Here is a 13,918-nt window from a genome sequence, read left to right as displayed (position 1 = left end):
CCTCCCTAAAGGCATTGTGAGTCAACCCGAGCCCATGAACTGCAGCAATTCAAGAAGGCAGCTCACCACTACCTTCTCAAAGGCAACTAGGGATGGGCAATAAATGCTGGCCAGCCAGCGACACCAATGTCCCACGAATGAAAATAAAAAAAATGTGATTTGAATGCTTTGCCAGTTTTGGACAGGAAGTTTGCATCTACAAGGGGAATGAGTGCCTCTGAAAAGGTGCATCAAGTGGAAACAAGGTGGTAATTTACAAGTACTTACAGATCATTATCTCTTTTATCAGTCTGTCTGAACATGCAGGGTATGGATCCAGGAAACAGGTAGGGTATTCATCAGAGAAAAGTGTTCTATCTGGGTTCCATGGCAGCATTGTCACCTCCAGTCTTAATCTTCAGCGAGCTTATGCCCTACTTCAGAGACCAAAGCACATAGCCAATACTGACATTTCAGTGCAGTACTGACAAATTGCTGCACTGTTAGGGGTGCTGTCATTCAGACAAAACCTTGTGAGCTCTCTCAAGTAGATGTAAAAATCCCAGGACAGTATTCAAAGGCGAGCAGGGGAATTAACCCTTCATTCTTGCCAACATCCATCCCTCAAACAACACTACGAAAATAGTCAGACTTGTTGCTAACCCTCCTCCCCGTCTACTCCCTTCCTGCAACCCCTCCTCTTGCCCACCATCATTCATTTCCAGCTGGTCTAGGGTCTAGCACCAATAGCACACCTCAGGTGGATGTCACACTATTAGCAGCCACAGCCTTCCTTATGGCACTGACATTCAATAGAGCTGTCAGCCTCCAGTTGGCCAGCAGTTCTTGACACTTCCACCCTCAGGGTCCTTGTCGCTGGGGGAAAGCCCCATCACTGGCCTGTCAAGCGTTTGTTTGGCACTTGAAACATTGGTCTTCCCGAAAAGAGATGAGGAGGGAATTTTGCCAACTCTCCAGTTGGTGGCCAAGTCTCCTCACCATCATCTCCATGAGATTCTGTCCATGATCTGCTTATTTAATTTACCACTTTGTGAAGATTGGTTTGGTTTGTCTTTTTTTTTGTTTTTATTCCAATCAAATCAAGTCCAGTTCAGAGTTGAGACATTCCCGATCCAAACTGACAAGACGGGGATCTCACTCACCTCCTGCCTTGGGCTTGATCTACATGATCCAAGCTGATTGGAGTAGGTGTAGCTCCTCCTCCAAGGCTTGATCTCATTTGCATCTTAGCAGAAAGGCCGAGATCTTGTTTTTAAAAATTGCTTCAAATGAAGCTAAAACATAACCTATTGACTTCAACCAAGCGCTGCATGTCGATACTACACTTGATCTTAGCCAAACGGCCGAGAAGCGATCTTTATTACTTGTATAAGCTATCAGTGGAATACAGAAACAATGTTGCTGTTTTGTTGCCTCCAAAGTGAATGAAATATGGCATTTTGTGCAGTTTAGATAAGATAAAACAAAATAATCCATTTACACATTTATAAAATTAATAGAAGAAGCAACATGTATAAGCTTAATGAGTTCTATCATGGTTAGTCAATGTGAACAATCTGTGCCCTTGTTATGTATTTCAATGAAGCATGCAAATAAATTCAATAATTCAATTACTTATACTTTCATGCAACATTACCTTAGTCAGAATGATGCTACATGAAATAATTGTTAAATGAAGTGATTTTCTATGTTAAGTGGTGGTTCTTATACAACTGTCAAGGGTCAATTCAGCTTAAAGTATAATGCAAGTCTAACTGACTGCATTGGACAGTTCATGAGCTATCTTAATCACACTCTACCTCTGGCAGTATAATCTCCCTCATGACAGATCCATGTCAGTAGGATCACTGCGCACTATTAAGAACAGTTTCAAATGAAAAGTACTTCAGTTGTGACATAAGCATTTTATTGTGGGGATCATAAATTTTGAAAGATATTTTGCAGATGTTTTGAGCAATTGAAATCATGCAATTTAGGAATACATTTTGTGCATCAAATGCACAGAACATTATATAAAACAGATGGTAGGAAGCTGTTCCATATGTTCTCATCTAGAAAGCTGGTTAGTGAAGGATGGCACTGGACCAAATCTCTACTTAGTTTTTCATTTATTTACAGGGTTAAACATTGCAAGCATACATCTCCCATCTCAGCCACATCACAGTTTCAGTGTCTTATTCTCTGCTCAAATAAAACCCTGATTTAATGTCCAGCTCTTGCATACAATTCATCAAACTGACACACAATTAACATCATGGGGGGGACTGCACTTACACAAATAACAAATCTGTTACATAATTATAATATATTCCATGTTAAAACTTTTCAGGCAGTTGGTGGCACAATGGCACAGTAGTTAGACCAATTCCAGCCTCAGGTCCACACTACCTGTGTGGATTTTGCACATTCTCCCTGTGTCTGCATGGGCATCCTCCGGGTGCTCCAGTTTCCTCCACAATCCAAAAAAATGTGGGTTAGCTTGATTGCCATGTTAAATTGACCCTACTGTCAGGGGGATTAGCAGGACAAATATGTGGGGCTACAGGAATAGGGCCTGGGTGGGATTATGGTCGGTGCAGTCTTGATGGGCTGAATGGCCTCCTTCTGCACTGTAGGGATTCTTCTTCTAGGATAAAATACAGTGAAAGGTAAATTTAAAGAAAGTATCGTTTGTGTAAAGTTCTCCCATTTTTATGTTTAAATAAAGTTAGAAAAATAATTGCTGCTTATTATTATAAAGTGTATTTTGTACTGGAATGAAGATTCACTACTTTGGGCCTGTTTACCACAAAAGGTTGATTGATATTGTCACTGGCAGAGAAGAGTCACCTGTGGCTCAATTTCTTTCGATTTAATTTGATTTATTATTATCACATGTATTAATATACAATGAAAAGTATTGTTTCTTGCGCGCAATGCAGACAAAGCATATCGTTAAAGAGAAGGAGAGTGCAACATGTAGTGTTACAGGCATAGCTAGGGTGTAGAGAAAGATGAACTTAATGCAAGGTAAGTCCATTCAAAATGATGGCAGCAGAGAAGAAATTGTTCTTGAATCAGTTGGTATGTGACATCAGACTTTTGTATCTTTTTCCTGACAGAAGAAGGTAGAAGAGAGTATATCCAGTGTGCATGGGGTCCTTAATTATGCTGGCTGCTTTGCTGAGGCGGTGGGACGTGTAGACCATGTCAATGGATGGGAAGCTGGTTTGTGTGATGGGTTGGGCTACATTCACGACCTTTTGTAGTTTCTTGTAGACTTGAACAGAGCAGGAGCCATACCAAGCTGTGATACAACCAGAAAGATTGCTTTCTATGGTGCATCTGTAAAAGTTGGTGAGAGTTGTAGCTGACATGCCAAATTTCCTTAGTTTTCTTTTGATGCTGTGAAAATTATCGCAAAACAAAACAAATCACTCCCAAAATCCCTACCATTGCGTGAAAGAGTTCCTTAGCATACCTAAGTAGGTAACATTTTTATCAAAACAATTTTCAGTATAAAGAAATTAAATTGTATTCTTACAGTAGCTGTCAATCTTTCATCATTTCTACACATGGTACAAATTCATACTGAAATAAAGGAAAACCAGCACTAGTCACTCTCCAGGATCTTAATGAACATTTTTTAAAATATATGGGGCAGGATTCTCTGGCCTCCCAATGGGAATTCCCATGGACATCACCCCATGCTAGCGGGACGCTCGCAGGTGGGGTGCGCTGCCAGTGGGATGGGAGAATTCTGAATGGCCAGAGAATTAGCAAACAAACCATTAGGAGAGCACGTCTTAGAATGTATTTAATTTTACCTACAAACTTAATTATTAAACTCCTAATTACTAACAGAAAAGATGTGTATATATAAGTTCCACCTGATAAAAGACTGGGAACTAAAAAGAGAGTTAATGGTCACAGGTATTGTAATGTGTGATTACCCTGTGCTTGCTTGAGTTGATGCATCAGCATGCACAATTCATGCTGTTTTCTCATCTCCAGATTGCAGTGTGTAGTCCAGCATGACGCACACTGCCAAACGGCTGCACACACAACAGGGGACTCCAGGTTCGTGCGAGGCCAGCCTGGACTTCTTAAAAGCTGCCTTTCTTAATGAGGATTGGCATTCTAGCTGTGGCAGTTCATTCGACTTTATGGGAAAGAATTAGGTGCAGGAAGGAACTGGAGCTATGGAGCAACAGGACAGAGAAGCTAGCTAGGTTCTCAGATCCAATGCTGGAGGCATTAATGTAAGATGTGCAAAGAAGGAATCACAGAATCTTTACATTGCAGACGGAGGCCATTTGACCCATCAAGTCTGTACAGGCTCTTTGAAAGGGCATTCTGCCAAGCCCCACTCCCCTGCCTTATCCTCATAACCCTGTACATTCTCTCTTTTCTTTTCAGATGATAATCCATTTCCTTTTTGAGTACCTCAGCCAAACCTGCCTCCTCCATTCGCTCAGTAAGTTTGTTCAGATGAAAATAGTTTACTCCACATCACTTTCATTCCTTTCACCAATTGTTTTGAATCAGGAGAGAGATATTCTTTTTACAAGGGTGTAGGGGTGGAGTGAAGGGGGGCTGGTGGCGGTGGTGTCCAAACAATGCTAATTAGGTAGTGTTAGCAGATAGCCATGGAAGTCAACATCAAGTATTTGATCCAAGGACCTGGATGTAGCTCCAGAGGAAATAGAACTCCACACTAGTGGTCAATTGAATACATCTTCAAGTGTCATATCCTGTTAGCTACAGCATCAGCCTCATACACTGCTCAGTGCATCATGCCCCATCACTCAAATATCAGTCTCATGCAATCAAGACTCATACTTAACATTCACATAATCCATCTGACCTTCACACAATTATCCTTGCTGCAAGCTTCGCACCTACATTTCACAGCTTCTGAGTACTTCATTATCCAGCTATGACAGACACATCACCAAAACACATTGACACTCTTTCATCTCTCTTGCACAACAAGGTGGTCTACGAGAAAAGGAATAAGCAGACATCCAGCAGGGGACTTGGAATCAATCCTTGAAGGCGGCCATCACTGTTGCCATGGCAAGCAACGTTGCTGAAACTATCCAGGATGATGGTCTGTTCCTGCATAATCCACTGAGTCAAATCTCACTTCACTTTCAACATGTAATCTGTTAGGATGAGCAGACTGCAGGTGATGTAGCCAACTTCGATTTAGGGGAATGCGAGAAAAACGCAACAGAATTTCATGAGAAAATATTGGACAAAGTTTCACCTGATGGGTTTAACAAACATGGTTACAAATTAACTGGTTGAATTGTAACCCACCCTGGTGTTAAGAAACAGAAAGTGATGTTTCTCAGAAAAGCAAAATTATTTTGTAAATATACAAAACTGCAGATGACAATATGTGATGAGGTGATGGCTAGAGTCTGCCTGGCCACCTCTATAAATTATCTATACCAACTGAATACATTACCACAAACATATTCCTACCAAATTGCCAGTAACATGACCCTTTTACTGATAATATAACTAATGGCCATTTGGAGACAGATCATTCAGTTTATCTGGATTTTGTCCTGCTTCATTCACTGTGATGCCTTTGACCTTCGACTAATACATCCAAGTAACTCTTACACCTTCTAAAATGTCTAATAAAACATAAAGGCAAAGCATAAAGAATTTAATATATTCTAATGTGAACATTGTTGATTTATAAGAAGGATTTTGCTTGGTTAATTGGCATGATGTTTTAATCAGGACTGCATTGGACCCATGATTTAATTAGAAAATCCATGTGTTGTAAACAAAATCAGTTTTTGTTTATCTAGTTTGCCAAGTATTACTTTCTTGAGAAACAACCAGCCTATTTGATAATAGTTTCAACTTGAACCACTTAACTTTGTCATAACTTGGACCGAGAGTTCTCTACTTCTGGCTAATATTTTTTCTTGACTTAACACATAAAACAGATAATACCACTGCTGTCAAATTCACAGCAACATAATTATTTTATGTATTACATAACTAAAGTGTGCTAAAACAGAGTGCTTACTTACTTTCACATTGCTGTGAACAAATTGAATGTCACATTTCTTTGCATTTTAAGAGTGACTACACTTCTAAAGTACTTTATGGGCTATGAGGTGATATAGAATTCCCAAGGTGCCCAAAAAGATGTTTTCATAGATGCAAGTTCCTTCTTTACCTAATCATCTAGCCCAGTGGTCTATGCATTCTTGATGCAGTCCATCAATACACTTTAACTCCTATACATCTCATAGTGAGTGAAAACACAAAATGTTCACCTACTAAACAATAAACTCACATCCTCGTTGTACAGTCAGTGAGAATCTGTCCATTACAAGGTTTCAAAGCTCAAGTGACTCAACTGAATCTACCAAATTTCTAACTTCACTGCTTTTGTGCTTTGTTTGCTGCTTGCTTAATTGTTGTTTCACACTGGAACCCATGTACCTTAAAGAACAAAGATGAAAAAATGTCTTAAGTCATTAAGACATTGAGAGTGTGCTTTTCACAGATGCCAGTGAGCTGAAAAATGAAACTTATGGACCAGGCTAGCTTCTTTGCAATCAGCAAGATTGATGTTCTAGGGAAGTAGAATAAGATGATGAAGCAGACTTAATGGTGAAAATTGGAAATTTGCTTACAGAGATTCTCTTGATTCTTATGTCATTGTAAAGTAATATGAATTATGTCATGCCAATCAGTAAGAGAAAGGCAAGTTTGCTTATGTTTTTTATCAATTTTTTTTTAAATTTGTGGTATGTTGAAGTTAATGACATTATGGTGATACGAGAGCACAGGGAACTACCCTGGTTGGAACCCATCATGATAGATTTGATAGCTCAACCAAAAGGCCATTGACTTTCAGCAAGACCAGACGATCCCGGCGGTGGACGGGGCCAGAAAATTCTATTCTCTTTGTATCAGTAATTTTCTGAATAGTGACCTCAAACAATTCTCAAAACAATTCTCTTCTGTGGTCAAGTTTATCACAATTTAGCCAGGAGCTTAGATGGAAAATTTAACATTATACGAAGTCCTTTCAAATCCTATCATCGAACGCTGCTGCTTGTTTGCCAAGAATGGGGCATGCTTGATTTATATATTAAAAATAATGCAATCTGTTAAAGATTGATTAAAACTTCATTACTTAACAGTTTGTAGACTTCCTAACTCTAATCAGTTTTGGGTGTTGGAGAGAGTGAACGAGACTGGAGGTCCTTATTGTAAGGTGTTGAACATAGTTCGTCAGTCTTATTAAAGTCTTTGTAGTCATTGGTGGTTCAACTGTATGTATTAATTAACTAGAAATTATACATAGTAGGTACAGTAAAGATCTAGGATAGGAGCTGCCTCTATGTGTGCATAGCTCAATCCAACATTATACTGATCTATAGATGTGGGTCAGTTGCTGTCTTACATGGAGGCAGTATTGTACCAGTCTCACAATAAATCTTTATGCTCAGATCTTCATACTGCACCAATCCTCTTGTCATTACCCAACATGCTTACAAGCTATCCCAGTTTGCCCCATGCATTTACATCATTGCTATTACCTCATCTCTGTTCCCACTCCTCCCCCACCAAAGTTTCTGAGTTATTGGTTTAGATGGTCTAGAAATCTTGTAACCCTTTCATATCTCATTCTTACTACTGTCAGAAGAGTGGTAGACTCTTTCACTGTGGGTAAACTTTGTTGAATTTCAGATTGTTCTGGCAACTGGATTTTTTTCATCCTCTTTTTCTGTTCTTTGTCACTGATTCACTGCTTGTTGATTCCTCAGCTACTGTGATAAATGGTGGTTGGTTTACCTCTCTCTCTAAGGGAAGGACAAACTCTTGTCTTGTCTATATGTTTCCTTTATCTTCCTTCATAGGACTCAGTGCAATGCATGATCAGACTGATGTTACCTCCCCAATTTGCCAGATGTGCTGATTTCCAGGCAACATTCCTGCTCGGCATTTGAACATCCTGCTTAAGTGATCCGAACCTGGAGATGCCTCCAGCTTCAGAAATAATTGTAGCCAACTCCTGGGTGCTGATCAAAGTCTATTTGCCAAAGGAGATGAGGAAGGGGAGGAAAATTTGAGGTCAGTGATTCACAAGATTGCTTGCTAAATGATTGGGGTAAGATTGAAATTACTTTATATTACACATAGACACTAACAGAACACAATTACAGTCAAGTACATACTTCAGATTACTAAGAAAATCATAAACCCCTCAAAGAATGATTGTACACTTGAACAAATACCTTGTACACTTTGATTCACCATGTTCATTGAATGTCTACTTTATACAAGCAACTCATCTCTTGTAGCCTTTGTGGTTTCCCAGGAAATGTGATTTCTTAACTCTTTCTACTGTAAGCTACAGAAACTTGTAAAGAGCCAGTTGTTGAGTTTAATGTTCCAATACATTAAGGCATATTGCATAAATTTGGAAGCTGTTCAGGAATCTCATTAGACGAATATACAAAAGAGGCAATCCGTCAGCAGCTTTATTGAACTTAAAGGATCGGACAATTTACAAGCCATGGAAAAATTATGACATTGTTTTCCAAATTAATTGGAGGTGTCCAGCTTTGGACTGATTTGTATTTTACATTTTATTTATGCCTCATCCCTTGAGAACACGGCTCCAAAATTATTTTTGTTTCCACTTTTCACTATTGTTGTGAGTGAATATAGCATGAACAGGTCAAGTACAGTATGAAAGTTCAGATACAATTCAGACTCCTCCTGTACTGTCCTGACAGTGTGCTTAAATTCAATCCATCCTTGTAGCATTAGGGTGACCTTTCCATTTCCGATGGTATTCCTTTGACCTCTGTGATTGAGTTTGTTGAATCAGTGCCAAATGAATCTGCATTGATATCTTTCGCTCAGCCGTTTACTTGCAATCAAACTGCTTATGTTAAAATACTTCTGTCTCTTGTCAGGATGTAACAGGAAAATGCCTTTGCAAAAAACACTGGCCAAACATAACATTTTTTGCAGTGATCATTGAACTATTTTGTCTCCGGTGTTGATTCAAACTAAGAATTAAATGTGAGTATGCAGGTGAACAATGGGAGACCTGTTGCATATTGTTACCATTGCTCAGAGTCTTCCTCAGAAAGGTTAGCACGTATCTTCTTCAAGGCTCACGTTGGGAATATGTAGCAAAATATATACAGGAGGGAAAGGTGAATGCAAACTAAGCTCTGAACTCCAGGTTAGAACATGTATTGTACAGCTATGATTTCAGTGGGAAAAAAACACTTCTGGGCACAACTTCTTTTATGTTCACTTAAAGTAAGGCCAGACTCCGCTGTTGCGTTTACAGAAACAATAGTGGCCAATTCCTGTTCCCCTTGGCATGGAGCCTCCTCCATCAAACTCATTTTAAAAATTGCATTAAAAGATTTGGAGAAACACCAGCATGGTGTCACAGTGGTTAGTACTACTGCCTCACAATGCAAGGGACTTGGGTTCGATTCCTGACTTGGGTCACTGTCTGTGTGGACTCTGCTCGTTCTCCCTGTGTATGTGTGGTTTCCTCCGGGTGCTCCGATTTCCCCCAGAGTCCAAAGATGTGTGGGTCAGGTGCTAAGCTCTCCCTCAGTGTACCTGAACAGGCGTCAGAATGTGATAACTAGGGGATTTTCACAGAAACTTCATTGCAGTGTACCACTTGTGACACTAATAAATAAACTTTAAAAACCATGGTGCCTTTGCAACATGCTCTAAATCAGATAGCAAGAAAGGCAGTCCAACAGCAAGGTCCTCTCCCAAGCCAATACGCCCAGCTTTGAGTTGCTAAACACTCAAAACCAGCTCCACTGGGAAGGACATATGGTTCATGTGCCTGACACCAGAATCTGAAGCAACAGCTCTATTCAGAACTTGCTTCCAGCAGAAGATTCCAAGGAGGACAGTGGAAACTTTAGTGGTTTTCTCAAAGGCATCCTTGAAGAGGTCAAATATACCCGCCCACTTGAAGTGGCCCTGCCTTGTGGTCAACCGGATTAAAGAAGATTCATTCAGAAAGGCATCTAAATCATCAGGACACTTTGTCAGGGACACTCTGAATTGAAGTTGAGGCATTGGAGAGGGGGGGCACAAATTTTCAAACAACTCTTCTGCCCAATCCTTTAAGCACAGTTGACAGAGAAGAGATTATCTAGGATTGCAATGGGATCTTGATCCCAGTGGGCTGATGAATGGCAGATGGAGTTTAATTTAGACAAATGCAAGATGATGCATTTTGGTAGTTTAAACCAGGGCAGGACTTACTCAATTAATGTTGGGCACTGGGGAGAGTTATAGAACAAAGAGTTCTAGGGGGACAGGTTCATAACTCCTTCAAAGTGAGTCACATGTGGACAGGGTGGTGAAGAAGGCATTCGGCATGCTTGGTTTCATTGGTCAGGACATTGAATACAGGAGTTGGGATGTCTTGTTGAAGTTGTATCTGCATTGGTAAGACCACACTTAGAATACTGTGTACAATTCTGGTTACCCAATTATGGAAAGGATAGTATTAAACTAGAAAGGGTGCAGAAAAGATTTACTAGGATGTTACTGGGACTTGATGGTTTGAGTTATAAGGAGGGGCTGGATAAACTGGGACTTTTTTCCCCTGGAGCCTATGTAGGAGACTTAGGAGTGATCTTATAGAGGTCTATAAAATAATAAGGAGCATAGATAAGGTCAATAGTCAGCATCTTTTCCCAAAGGTAGGGGTGTCTAAAATGAGAGGGCATAGGTTTTAAGGTGAGAGGAGAAAGATACAAAGGGATCCAGAGGGGCAATTCTTTCACATAGAGGGTGGTGAGTGTTTGGAATGAGCTGCCAGGGATAATAGTAGAGGTGGGTACAATTTTGTCTTTTAAAAAACATTTAGACAGTTACATGGGTAAGATTGTTATAGAGGGATATGGGCCAAATGTGGGCAATTGGAACTAGCTTAATGATAAAAATTGGAGGGAATGGATAAGTTGGGCTGAAGGACCTGTTTCCATGCTGTAAACTTCTATGACTCAATGGTTGCACCGCCTGCCCTAAATGTAGCAGAGTCTGCTGATCATGCATTAGAGCTACCAGCCTTCTCAGAACCATCAAACTGGAGGGGAAGCAAGTAACCGTCATACCTGAGTGACCGGCTAAGAGAGGAGAAAAGACATTGAAGGATACCACTTTGCATTTTAAGTAGCTTGCCACGTGAGCTGAGACCTGTTCTGACTAGCCAGTAGTAACTCCTAGTTAACATTATCACAGTAAAGGTTGCAACAGAACTGCAAGACATTCACACTGATTTCTGGGTGCTAACACCTGATTTCTCCCAGGAGCAAAGACTAAAAACTGAGCCCAATGATTAATTTGTATTTGTTCATATGCTTTATCCCGGTCTTGAAAATCTTGGAATTTTCCCAGCCTATTACCATAACACAAACTTTCATGGGCATTAAGAGCATTCACTACTGCCCTTCCCCCAGCAACCCCCCTCCCATGACATATCTGACTCCCCTCCCATGACATATCCCCCGCACAACTCCCTGATCTATTAGAAGAAACATATGAAGTAGCATGTATGAAGGAATAGGCCAGTGGAATATTCAAACATTTTAATATACTGGGCTCAAATTAAACTGACCCAATGGATGTAGCCAGATTTTCTGTTTTCTGGTGAACATTACAGCGGACTCCATATTTAGCTGAGGACCCTGAGAGGAGATCCATAGGCCAGGCATTAATTCACCCTTGGGCTCAGTTAATGTGAATTTCCCTGTTTTTTCTATTGCTCACATAACAAACCACATAAGATGAAGGAAGAGTATTCATTTCTGTCCCCTTTTAAATTATTAATATATTTTCAGAAGGACAGGGGTCGATCCTGACCTTGTGTGATAGTGTAAATGGGGAGTTAAAAAATAGGCAACCAGTTTTACATCTCTCCCACATTGCTATCGCTTGTTTTACACAATCACACAAAGTCACAACCTACCTCATAGACTGTTGAAGCCATAATTTACAGTTTCTAGAGATTTGTGATAAGTAGGTCCAATGCTTCAAGCTCATCAAATCCACTGGGAAGCATGTTGCAAGATAAAAATTGTGGTCCGTTCTATTTAAATCCCAGAGAAATTTGCAGCTCAGCTGTGACCACATGCAAAGGGAAACAGAAACCTCAACAATCATCGATCGATGGGCAGAAACCCAAACGCTCCCAAACAACAACAATAAAAAGCAAGATCAACATCGTAGTAACTGTCCAACATATTTGGGCAACATGAAAGCAACACTAAATACTTACAGAAATGATTCAAGCTGACAAGAGCTGATTGTTATCTTTTTTATTCACATAGAAACTGGAAAGAATGATGTCCCAGTCAGTGCTTCCTCTGTGCAGTCTGCACACAAGTTGGCCCCTTTAAGTTGTGAGTGCACAGCGATCCAAAAAATCTTTAAAGGCGCTGCATTCATAAACAAATTGGCCTGCACTCAAAAAAAAATCTAGAATGCATGTTGGTCCCAATATGTACATGCTTTCAGCTTCCCAACCAACAGAATTCAACAGCAACTTCTTTGTCTTTGGGTTTTAATTCTTTAAAAGGTAAAGAAAATGCACATTTTTAATAGAATTGCAAAAATAATTTAAGAGCACGTTTTTATATGTAATTCTCTGCCACAAATAAATGTAGATAAGTTGTTTTGAAAGGGAATTAGATTATTGAAAGAAAGAAATGTTATAAGTATGAAAGAAAGAAATAATTTCTATGGTTTGCCTCATGTCCTCAGGAGGTCGTGATGGTCAACAATTGCAACCATAGCCACATCCAGCTGGACAATGCAGTTTGATTCCCTGAAAACAAGTTGGCACTGAAAGGTACAGTTTTAAAAACTCTCAAAGAGAAGAAATGTCTATGCTGACCCGAAGAAAGGTTTTCACAAACTGGGTGATGACTTATAAATGGTAACTATTTGGCCTGGGCTTGCAAAATCCTGTCCTGGCATGAGCAATTCACACCTCTTTAACCTGTGATTATCCTTCTCTCCACTTGCACTGTATCTGTAAGGACTTGATTACCTGAAAAGACTTGCATTCCAACAATTAGCTTTAAATTGTGTCTGTGTCTATATACACCCTGTTTGTGAAGCCTCCCTCTCCACTCACCTGATGAAGGAGAAGTGCTCTGAAAACTCATGATTCCAAATAAATCTGTTGGACTTTAACCTGGTGTTATAAGACTTCTTACCGTGCCCACCCCAGTCCAATGCTGGTATCTCCACGTCATGGCTTAACAGTAAGTAAACTTGGTGAAAACGAAAACAAAATCAACACTGGATATTTGAAATAAAAACCAAAAATATTGGAAATGTTTAACTAATTAATCAACATCACTAAAGAAAATACCCAGGTTAATATGTTGAGTGTAATGTTCCCTCAGTAAATTCTAAGGTTTTTTGATCCGATATGCTTAATAAGCCAAGAAACACTCAGGGCAGAATTCCAGGTGAAACATGGGGGCGAGAGTGGAGGTGGCAGGGTTTATCATTTCTTGGCACCATTCTTCCCCTGGGGCATATTACTGGAGGTCAGTTTGGAAACAAAATGGCTCCCTGTTATGTATATCTATTTATTCATGTGGGCTCACTGAAACTCTGTTTTATTAATGCATGCACGAGAAGAGATATAATAGACCAAGCACAGGAAACAGAGAGAGAAGATACCATTAATAAAGCTCCGTTCATTTTTCACCAAAGTCTATCCCATATACCATGTTTCCAATACACAACAAAAACTAATTCTAAAGTCACAGAATTTGAGAGATGAGGATAGTCAAATGCACAGAAGGAAGAATCAAAGAGGAAAAATGGTATAATTGCCAGTCCCTCAAAAGCAGAGAGGCCAGTTCACGTCCAGCAG

General features: G+C 39.9%; 1 non-coding gene across 1 annotated transcript; it reads right to left on the bottom strand.

Annotated features, from left to right (window-relative positions):
* Window positions 1–1,163: 1,163 nt before the first annotated feature.
* On the bottom strand, window positions 1,164–1,355 carry LOC145362213 (U2 spliceosomal RNA). Its single transcript, XR_013889955.1, has one exon. It is a non-coding gene; the product is annotated as a U2 spliceosomal RNA (small nuclear RNA).
* Window positions 1,356–13,918: the final 12,563 nt, after the last annotated feature.

This window comes from Carcharhinus amblyrhynchos, chromosome 2, assembly GCF_965287045.1.
Source record: "Carcharhinus amblyrhynchos chromosome 2, sCarAmb.v2.hapA, whole genome shotgun sequence".
Taxonomy (NCBI): domain Eukaryota; kingdom Metazoa; phylum Chordata; class Chondrichthyes; order Carcharhiniformes; family Carcharhinidae; genus Carcharhinus; species Carcharhinus amblyrhynchos.
This window is presented reverse-complemented; position numbering and strand designations above follow the sequence as displayed.